The 10,910-nt window shown below is 35.3% G+C and overlaps 1 long non-coding RNA gene across 3 annotated transcripts; it reads right to left on the bottom strand.

The window, feature by feature from the left end:
• Window positions 1-407: 407 nt before the first annotated feature.
• On the bottom strand, window positions 408-3,420 carry LOC141706324 (uncharacterized). Of its 3 annotated transcripts, XR_012568769.1 has the most exons (6): window positions 2,603-3,420; window positions 2,230-2,320; window positions 1,940-1,994; window positions 1,310-1,480; window positions 1,066-1,142; window positions 408-632 (listed from the first exon to the last, which is right to left on the bottom strand). It is a non-coding gene; the product is annotated as an uncharacterized LOC141706324 (long non-coding RNA). The 3 variants fall into 3 exon arrangements; XR_012568768.1 differs by lacking the exon at window positions 1,310-1,480; XR_012568767.1 differs by having other exon boundaries at window positions 1,066-1,480.
• Between the last annotated feature and the right edge of the window lie 7,490 nt (window positions 3,421-10,910).

Here is a 10,910-nt window from a genome sequence, read left to right on the forward strand (position 1 = left end):
AAAAACACCTTAGACATCGGTTAAAAACCGATGTCTATGTAAAAAATGATTAATGTCTTCGCGACTGATGTTAAATGTATTTTTTCATAGACATCGATTTTTACCCGATGTCTAAGACATACTTTAACAACGGTTCTGGAAAAATTCTGATATCAAATGTCAGATTAGACATCGGTTATATATATGTAACCATTGTTAAAAACCTATTTTAACATCATTTTCTTTAATATAACCAATGTTAATTTCAAAAATAGACATCGGTTGTTTATTCTAGAATTAATGTTATTACCCTTTTTACATATACTGATATCCCTATATTAACATCGAATATAACACAATGCATTAACCACAATACTGAAAAAACTTGATTATCAAAAATCAACCAATATATATATTATTACCCAATCGAATTCAAGATCAACAAATTCTCAATGTCTACAACTTATCTCAAATACTACTATCATTTTAAACAAACTATTCCGGTGATAAGTACAACTAATCTCAGTATTTAAAATCAACCATATTCCTAGTACTCAAGTCATCCCCTTTTATGCGGGCTAGTCTTCTTATCATGCCAGCTCCAATCTTCTTGCAAGTCTCATCATTATTTGCCTTCTCACGAGCACTAATCACTGCTAAAATGAATCAAACCATAACACAGGGAGTGAACATTATTATTAAATGTTTCAATAAAACACGCTATACTGATTCACATCTTTCACAATAAATAGGAAAGACAAGCTTAGTTAATCATTTGAGAAAAAAATTAACCTGCAATTACCATGCTTTTGGGCCCACACTTGGTGTTACCATGTATCAAAAAGTAACAATTTTTAAAGAGGTAAGATAGCCAAAAATTACACAAACAAATGCATGCACACTGAAACTACTTGGCAACGTTGACATTATCATTTGTTTTTATGCTTTCACATCATAATTGATTGGAAGTAATTTACAAAACATACACAGAAATAATACTATATTGTCTTCAAAATTCAAAACATGGATACAGAGATTGACTATATAGTATTCAATACTGTTTGTGTAATGTCTATAAAAGGTTACCTTCTTTCCAGTTTCATCCTGTATGAATCTTTCATGTGGAATGTAAACACCATTCTTTTCCTTTACGGCTCTGACATCTATTTTAATTCAAATAAATAGGCTATCAAGTGTGAAACTTATATCACAAAACAAAAGAAAATCATCTTATAAACATATGTCATCAGTGTGCTAAATGACTAGCATATCGTTTCAAATTATTTTAATAGTACAAAGTACACTGCAGTCATATTGAAGGGCGAATTACTATCTTATGTAGAATACATGCATGGTCCCAACACCAAGGACAAGCTGGCAAGTCTTTGTGTTAAAGAACTTCAAGAGCTCAACAACACGCTGCACAATTTCGGTAGAAAGCACTGACAAAGAATCATTCATATTAATGTACTCTGAAAACATCTTCAACAAGATTAAGCCGCTGAAAAGTAAAAATGAATAATAATTTTAGCTTAAACCAGCAAACAAAGTGGTTACATATAAAGAAATGAAGGCTCTTTGAGACAGAACTCTAACCATAAACTATAAATATATCACATTGAATACATATCTAAACAACATACATGCCAGGATTATGACGGAATAGATATGAATAACAATTTTTTGATTTAAACTATTAAGTTAAGATTTTTAAATATAAACATCTTAGAATGATTTCATTTTTCAAGCAAAAGAATACCAAAATATAAATAAAATTTTAAGCACGTCATGGAATAATTGTTAGAGACTTATAACTAAACAGACTTATAGCTGGTTTAGCATTCCTTTGCAGACAGACTACAAACTCTTTAACATCACAGTAATACATGTGATCTATTTAATATATAAAAATGATAGCTTTCTTACAATCTGACACTTACAAGTGCAACAAATATATTACCTGTGTTGGTTTGGATAGCTGGACTGATTGCCTGAATATGCATTTTTGTTGCACCCTATGCAAATACAGGTTCATGTATGTTCTGAAGAAATCAAGTAAAATTAGCAAAATCAGTGTGCACTTAGTTTATGCTTCTAGCAACTGGTTTACACTCTACAGAAACCCATCATTATGATTTTTAAATCCATTCCATATTTATTTTTGCTATTCTAAAGATAATATAGGAACAGAGGCTCGATTTCAACTACAGTTTGCGTCAAATTAAATATATCATCGACGTTTCTCCATACCTTGACAAAGACTTGAGTAGAACGAGCAAGTGCATTCTATGACAGACTTATGCTTTCACTGGCATCGATATAGCTTCAGTATATAACACGCCTGCATGCAGATAATTAGAAATCAACATATTATTTATCAATTATCATCAACACTTTAGTTCACAATAGTTCTAATGACAACACCTGCTATTTTCCTTTCTTTTTGCTAAATAAAATTCTAATCAATCAAAATGATTACAAGTTCAAACAAAGCATACCCTGGGAACTGCGTGTGGAATAGAACCCCCCCCAAATAGCACCAAAACAAACAGTCCAATCATTTAGAAGTTAATACCATGATTTCTGAACGAACCAAAACTGTGTATGGTATATAAGATGATACCATGATTTCTGAACGCGCCTCGACCGGAGCACAGATTCCAGAGGTAGTCTTTTTAGGATTTCTGCAAGGATATCTCCAGAGAAAGGATCAGCCATTGGTGTTGTAGCTTGCTGACCTTAGGTCTGGTTTCTTCAGCTCCTCTCATCCTTTTGCCGTAGAACTGAAAAATACAATTTTTCAAAGTACCAACTTCTAATCAGGATAGAAATTATAGTTTCCAAGGCTTGATTAAATAATTTTGACAAAGTCGATGACCATAAAAAGGAAGAAATTAGCAAATGTATCTGTTGATGAGCAAGTATATTCAAGGCCAGAAATTCACTTTATCTATTCTCCGCTACCAACAAACAAGGAAAACAGTTGCTGCACTGTCATCTGATTTGCAGACAGCACAATTTACCCTGTACCGCCTATAGTATGCTTCATTATTCCCCAGAAACTGTTTAGTAAACGAGTCTGTTAGGAACCAAGCCAGACCATCTAACAACCACTCATCATCTGGTGTCGCAGCACTGATATAAACTCGAAACCACTGCCTTACAAGAGTATAGGCAACAAAATAGTTGAGGTACTCAATATAACAGCCACATATATACACAGAAAATAAAATCAAAGGCATATATAATATTTATTTGGGATCCAAATGAAAGGAAAGAAAGCAAACCTTGTTGTTGGTGAAGAGAGAGATCGAGATAACGTTCCTAATCGTGATTAAAAAGAGTCAACAACATGATGATAATGACAGCGACGTATGAGAGGAGGAGGAGAAGAAATTAAGACATCTCAATTGAATCCAAAATATTGAAGCTCAATGAACTTCCAAATCTGTTGAAAAAAGAAAAAAAACAAAATTAAAAACCAAACCCAAAAATAATTAGGAAATAAATCAAGATGAAGAATAAACAAAATCCAATTGAACAACGAAACCAAGCTAGATTCTTCACAAATTAGGTTTCTCGAAGCTTGAGTTTGATTAATCGTAGATGTTCTTCAATTTGGGGTTCAATTGGAACCCTAATTAGAAATAATGTGAGATGGTGACAGATAATGTAAGACGGATAGATAGTAATATATATGTAGAGAGAGAGGGAGAGAGAGGGAAAGAGAGAGAGATGTGAGATCGAGAGCGAGAGGAAAGAGACGGGGGTGAGAGAGGGAGGTGAGGTAAGGGGAAAAGGAAGAAGTGATTTTGGAAGGGGGAAAAATAAATCTGGGAAATATATTTGTTGTTAAGCGGGGAAATATTTAGGAATCGGGGGGAAAGTAAGCGCGTTTTTTTTAATTTTTTTAAAATTAACCATAGACAACTGTTGTGATTTTAGACCGATGTCTAAGAAAATTCGACAACGGTTATGTTATAAACTGATGTCTAATTCACGTTTCTACTTTTTTGAAAATAACTATCGACAACGGTTTTTTTATCGACCGATGTTTAATATATGCAGTAACATCGTTTTAAAAATAACCGATGTCTAAAGGAACTTTAACATCGGTCGTCTGAACAAGCGATGTCTAAGGACCGATGTCTATTGACAAAATTCTAGTAGTGATTCAGAATTCTGTAAAGAGGCCAGGTTCTTTCCCCATCTCCTTTGTATTTGAACACTAGTCTTTCTGGTAGCTGTCTGTAGGCAGCTATTCCCCTTACTTCCTCCAGCTCATCCAGATAGAGTTCAATGTCTGAAAATTCTTTTATGTCACAGATGTGAACATAATCATCTTTAGAGGCTTGAGGTTTAGGCTTAGGCTTCTGTGTGAATTTGATTGAAGTTCTAGAGGGTGTTGATTTGATTCTTCTTTTCTGCTTCTTTGATGGTGGAGAAGAGGTTAGGAAGGTGGGCAATTTGATGGTATCCCAATCAATTGGTTCCTCCTTGGGAATGATTATTTCACCATGAATGTTCATGAAGGGGTCAGGCACAATGGGTTCAGGAATAGAGAGTAGTGGTTTGGAAATTGATTGTGTCTCTTTAGTCTTATCTACCATTTTTCTCTTTGCATTGACCTTCTTTCTGTTCCCTTTCTGCCATTCTTCTCTTCCCTTACTTCTTTCCTCCATCTCAGTACCAACCATGTCCCCCATAGCTTCATCTTCACTTTTGTCTTCAATTTCTTTCTGTTCTTCAGCCTGACTTGACTTTAGCTGTTTGTCAAGCTTTGCTTGTGCTCTTTTGTCAGCCTTTAGCTGTTTGGCTTCTTCCTTCAACCTTCTGGTTTCTTCCCTCTTGGCTATTGAGAATTTGGGATGTCCTTGCATCACACATATACTCTTTCCCTCTCTGAAGATAATAGCCATGTTTCTCCATACAGCCACATCCATGGTCTCTTTGAGATATGAGATACTTCTACCCAAAAGCTTGTCCTCATCAGCCTTTGGAAGAGGAAAATCCACTTCTTTCAGAGGATTCTTTGTAGAGTCCTTATTGGATCTGTTGTTGGGCTTGAGGACCATAGGTTTCAAATCTATGGAAGAAGTCTCTCCAACCTTATTCCTCCCTACTGGCTTGAGTTCCATAATAATTGATTTCACTTTTGTGCTGTGCTTCACAGATTGTGATTGAGAAGTTGTAGAACCAAATATTTGTTGCATCTTTTCATCAATCTTCTTCCTTTGCTCTTTGACTTGCAATTCAGCTGCTGCTATCTGGATTAGATCAATTCCATCAAGCTTTCCTTTGATTTGAATAATTGGAGAAGTGGTGATGACAGGAACTAGCACTTGAGAAATTTGAACTGTTGTTGATGGCTCTCCTTCCCCTTTCCCTTTATTCTCCTCCTTTTTGTTATCATCAAGGGTAGGAGTCAAGCCTTGTGCATTGGCCAGCTGCATGAGTAGATTTGTTTGAGTTTGTTGATTCTGAAGAATGGTGACCATAGAATCTTCAATGATTTGAATCCTGTTTTCCAATCTGGCCAGTCTCTTGCCAGCATCAGATTCTTTCCTTAGTCTCCCCAACAAATCTTGCATAGTACCATAAGGTATGACTGAATCCAACTTCTCAGCATTGTAGGATTTCAGATCAGCAATGTCCTGTTTGAGCTCATCCATACTTAGATTTTGTTGGAAATGCTGCAACTGCAAGAGATGCAGAGATTCCAGATGAGCGTGAAGAATTGCCTTGGTACCAGCATCTGTAGTCTCCTGAAGAGCCTGCTGAATTGTCATGACTTGTCTAATCAAAGAGATACTAAACTCTCTTGGTGTTGAGGCTTTAGCCCATGCCCATTCAGGATGATCAAGAACAGAACTTGGGCCTGCTACTCCCCCTAAGTTCATGCTCTCATCCAAAGAATTAGAGTCATCATCATTAGAATTTAGAATTCACTCCAAATTCTTCAGATGGCTCACCAGCTTGAGAAGGCAGCCTGTTAACAGCAGCTTTGTCTCTGAGAAGAGATTCTGAAGTGTGTACAATGTGTAATGTCTGTTCTGCCTCCACATTGCCCTGAGCAGCCAATAATTGATAGGCTGAAACAGGATGAGTAAAAGTGTCAGCATCCAAGGAAATGTTATCAATTGCTGCTTTGAAATGTTGCTGAAATTATTTTTCCTTTTCTGCATCATCCACTTTCATTGACTCACTAGCAATGGATGGATCCACCCTTATAACTTCTATACCTGCCTTTCTCTCTTTTTCTCTATTTTCTTGCATCAGGGGCTCCCCCTGGCTCACACACACCCTCACACCCTCACCCTCACCTACTAAGGTGGCACTCCCCTCACTCACTTTTGCCATGCTGGAAGAAATAGCATGCATATGGTGACTCTCAACCTCTCCTTTTGCCTGGGAGCAACCCAGCCTCACACTCAAAAGATCACTCCCTTCCCTCAAACCTAAAAGTGATTGTACAGTAGCCATGTCCTCTACAGTTGGTATTGTTTCTGTTATGTGTGTAGAGACCATGTAATAACCCCAAAATTTTCAACTTTTTGTAACCCTTGTGAATAGTGTTTTAGCTGAATGAAGAAACTTTTCACGCCACACTATGTAGGGGTTCTGTTATGGATATTCTGGGATATTATTAGTACTCTATGTAGTATATAAGTGTATGTAAAGATCGTCAGAATCCAATTCCGAATACTTTGGTTTTTCCCGGAAATCCACAAGATACGGAGAGAATTGAGTATAAGATAACAGGATAAAAAGGATTTAAATTAAAGGATTATAATAGAGGATCATAAAAAGGAATATAATGTATTGAGAAAGGTTAAGGGAACCTAAGTAATAAGATCCCGGGTATGATCCTTCAAACGATAAACGAGAACGAAAGTTAAGCGAACCGTATAACAGATCAGCGGTCATTAGGCAAACGATTAGGAAGTTAATCAAAGGGATTAGTGGGAATGATGTCATCCAACCAATAGAAAGAGGACAAGGAAGGGAGGATGACATCATGAGGATGACATAAGCATGACATGGGAAGGAAGGAGGTGTGGTGGCTTTGTAACCACACAAATTCAAGGGCAAAAAGGTAATTGACTAAATCAAATACAAAAACCAAGAAACCAAGCCAAGTAAATTCATTCTTCATCAAAAATCAAAAAGAACCAAGGCATTAGTTCTTCATTGCTCACGGCTTTTCATTATTCAAAAGGCAAGAAAAATTCAAAATCAAAGATCCAAGCTTCCTAAATTGGTAAGATAATTCCCTAACCATCTTCATGCTTAGTTAGGGCTATATCATGAGTTTAAGCCATTAATTCCTTCTCAATCTTCTTCATTTAATCAAAGAAGAAGACTATGAATAGTGTTTTCAAGTTTTTAACTTGAAGTTTTTCTTGTTTTTCTTGAAGATCCAAGCTTTCCTAAGACTTCTCAAAGCTTCTTAAGGCTTCCTAGCTCCTCCCACCACTTCAAGGAAGGTATACCATCTCCAAACCCTAGATTCCTATATATTATAAGATGATTTTGATTAGTAGGATGATATTGTAGCTTGTTGTTGTGATTAGAGTTTGGGATTTGAAATGGTAGTGAAATGGAATGGTAAATGTTGAGGTTTTGATGAAAAGAACTTAAGTATGGTTAAATTAAGCTTAGGCATAAGTATAAATGATTAAATTGAATTGGTTGGGGTTGTTATGATGTGATAAGGATGGATGTTGGTTGTATGTTGGATTTGAGGTTGAATTGGGAGGGTTTTGAATGGTTTAAAATATTGGAAATCGCGTAAACATAGCCGTCGTAACGTTCGATTTTCTTTGGACTGTTTTTGTGCATAGCATTAGGACCCGAGAACCCCCTGCTAGAATATGACCACTGCCATGTTTAGATAGCTCATGTTACGAGCTTCGTTTTGATATGTAGTTCGTTCGATTCCGATGCACGGTTTAGGAGAAACGACCGTTTCAAGTAACGGCATTTCGCGAACGAAACTTTTTCCCTCGCCTTACTTTGAAACATAGGTTAAAGACCAAAAAGGGTTAATTAATGTATGAAACATTTATGGTAAGTGTGTTAGGCAGTTGGTAAGACACTCGCGAAGGATTCGCTTTAAAACTCGTAAAGGTTAAATTATTAAAAATGGTGGAGCCGAGGGTACCCGAGTGACTTAAGCGAATCAGTGAGCGCAAAACAAGCGTTAGAGTCTAAGTTAGTTAAAGTATAGATTTACAAGTGATTTTGGTTTAATTCCAACTTACTTGTTGTTTATAGGTTACCAGACTCGTCCCGAGCCTTTTATCACCCCAAGTCGCTCAGGCAAGTTTTCTACCCGTTATAACTGTTGTTGTGATGAATATATGTATTTGCATTATCTTGCGATAGATGCATGTTGGTTAATTAGCAAATGATGCAATATATTGAAGTATGCTGCTATGGTATATATATATGCATGCCTGTTTCGCATTCTTTCCATTTATATATCTGTTGATTCAGTTGATAATACCTATGCTAGAGGATAGCGGTAATTTGCATATACCCTTAGTACATGGACCCAAATGTGAAAACATTTTCTAAAACCGGGAGTCGAGGATCCCGAGTAGATTTTGTATATATAGATATATATATATATATATATATATATATATACTTATATATATATTTATGGTCATAGTTTTCAAAACTATTAATCGAATAAGGTTTATTCGATAACATTAACTTTATTTTATTATTGAATATTATTTCGAATATTATTCGAAGGCGTATGACTCCTTTATATTAAATGAATATTATTTTGAATATTCATTCGAGGACTTATGACTCCTTTTATTTTATTAATGAATATTATTTTGAATATTCATTCGGGGACTTATGACTCCTTTTATTTATTTATCTAAATATTATTTGAATATTCATTCGAGGGCTTATGACTCTTTTATATTATTTATTGAATATTATTTTGAATATTCATTCGAGGGCTTATGACTCTTTTATATTATTTATTGAATATTATTTGAATATTCATTCGAGGGCTTATGACTCAGTTTATATTATTTAATGAATATTATTTGAATATTCATTTGAGGATCTATGACTCCGATTATTTGCTGAGGTATATTCTTTATTTTATTAAAGAATAAGGTGTCAATAATCAAACTTATTTTCGATTATTCAAATAAAGATAGTACTTTCATATAAGTATATCTTTGGTTATTTAATACTCGTTTCAAGTATAAGTTTTAATACTTCTACTTCAATTATTTTTATAAAGATTATTCTTTTTGGGAATATTATTTAAATAATAATATTCAGTCATTTTTTTAAATATTCTGGGGACTGATTTACTTCATTAAATCAGCTTTACTCCAAACACTCTATAAAGTGTTTTCGAGTCTTCAAAATGATTTTTAAAAGTTAGAGCGGATCCCAAAACTCATTTTTATATTTAAGATCTTCCTTTTTAAGGGGATTTAAATACTCGCTCAAAACCTGAGGGATCTGGCTCTATGGTGTATTTTATATTCGCAACAAGGTTGCAGTTTTGGTAAATGAATTGATTACTTACCCAATGTTCGGGAAGTAAGTCCATCTATTGAGTCGGCATAAGCAACATGGGCTCAGTGGGCGTCCATGATAGTGTAACTGGCTCAGTGGGAGTCCATCAAATGCATAAGTGGCTGAGTGGCAGTCCAGCATAAGGTCCTATTGCGACCAGGGTGATGACCAGTGGGGAATTCGTCCATCTACTAGTAGAAAAGGTTACTTATGGGTATCTTTGCCTGATCAGCAAGATATCTGGTTTATGCCAAAATTCTTTTCCTTTCCAAATTTATTGGATATTGCAACTCTGTTCATACTTTACATGACAGAGGTTTTCAGGAAATTGTATAAAGAAGATGTATATGTGGATATATATATATATATATATCAGAACTTAATGAAGTATATCATGACTTCATTTCCTTTAATAATATTTCAAAGATTTAATCTATTCAAATCTTATTTTGTAGTCTCATCTATGTGATGAACTGTTGAAAACTCTTTATACTTTGAACAGTGGTAGTTCAAGTAGCTTTATAGATGATATAAGTGTAGTGAAGTATTTGGTAACTTCATTCCTTGTTTTTACTTATATCTAGTAAGTAATTATCTTACACTTGATAAAAGATTTTAGTAAGTATCCATTTAGATACTTATATTATTGTTATCACTATATATTATCTTGCGTGCTGTAAGGCTCACTCTTGCTTTATTTCTTCATCACACAACAACAGTTAGGAAAGATGGCCAGACTCCAGCAGACCCAGCGCAAGCGCGTGGGAAGCGTCCCGCGTCTTCCCGATGATGTTGTAGCTGCTATAGCTGCAGAGGTAGATCTATTGTAGATCAGACCATCTACTTTTGAGAATCAATTATGTATAATTATAACTTGTGGCAGATAATGGCAATTAACTGTAAATTTATCAAGTAATTGTTTTGGGTTGTAATAACTTTTAAATTGTGGACTCAAAGACTTGTACTTATTTCAATTTCATCTCTGAGACTATAACAGGTTGTGGTGTGTGTTAGTGTGGGGTCACAGCATAAGGTTATTATTATTAATTAAGTGAAGTGATATTGTGGAAAGAAAGACCGTGACAACCCGGATCCCCGACCCCGGATCTGGGGGTGTTACAGAAATGGTATCAGAGCTAAGCGTTATAAACCTCAGAGATGATGCGTCGATATAATAACAAACTCACAAAGATAATAAGAACTCTTGCCAAGTTCATGGTCGGACTACTTAAAGTAGTGCTGACAGTTAAAACCCTTACGGGAACCCTTATAAGTATCATGATAGTAACTTAGCTCGTTTAATGTGTAGGCGCCTGAGATAGAGGACCCTGAGATGTTCGAGCGTGAGCATGATGAGGCATTGCTAGATGTTG

Source organism: Apium graveolens, chromosome 2, assembly GCF_009905375.1.
Source record: "Apium graveolens cultivar Ventura chromosome 2, ASM990537v1, whole genome shotgun sequence".
Taxonomy (NCBI): domain Eukaryota; kingdom Viridiplantae; phylum Streptophyta; class Magnoliopsida; order Apiales; family Apiaceae; genus Apium; species Apium graveolens.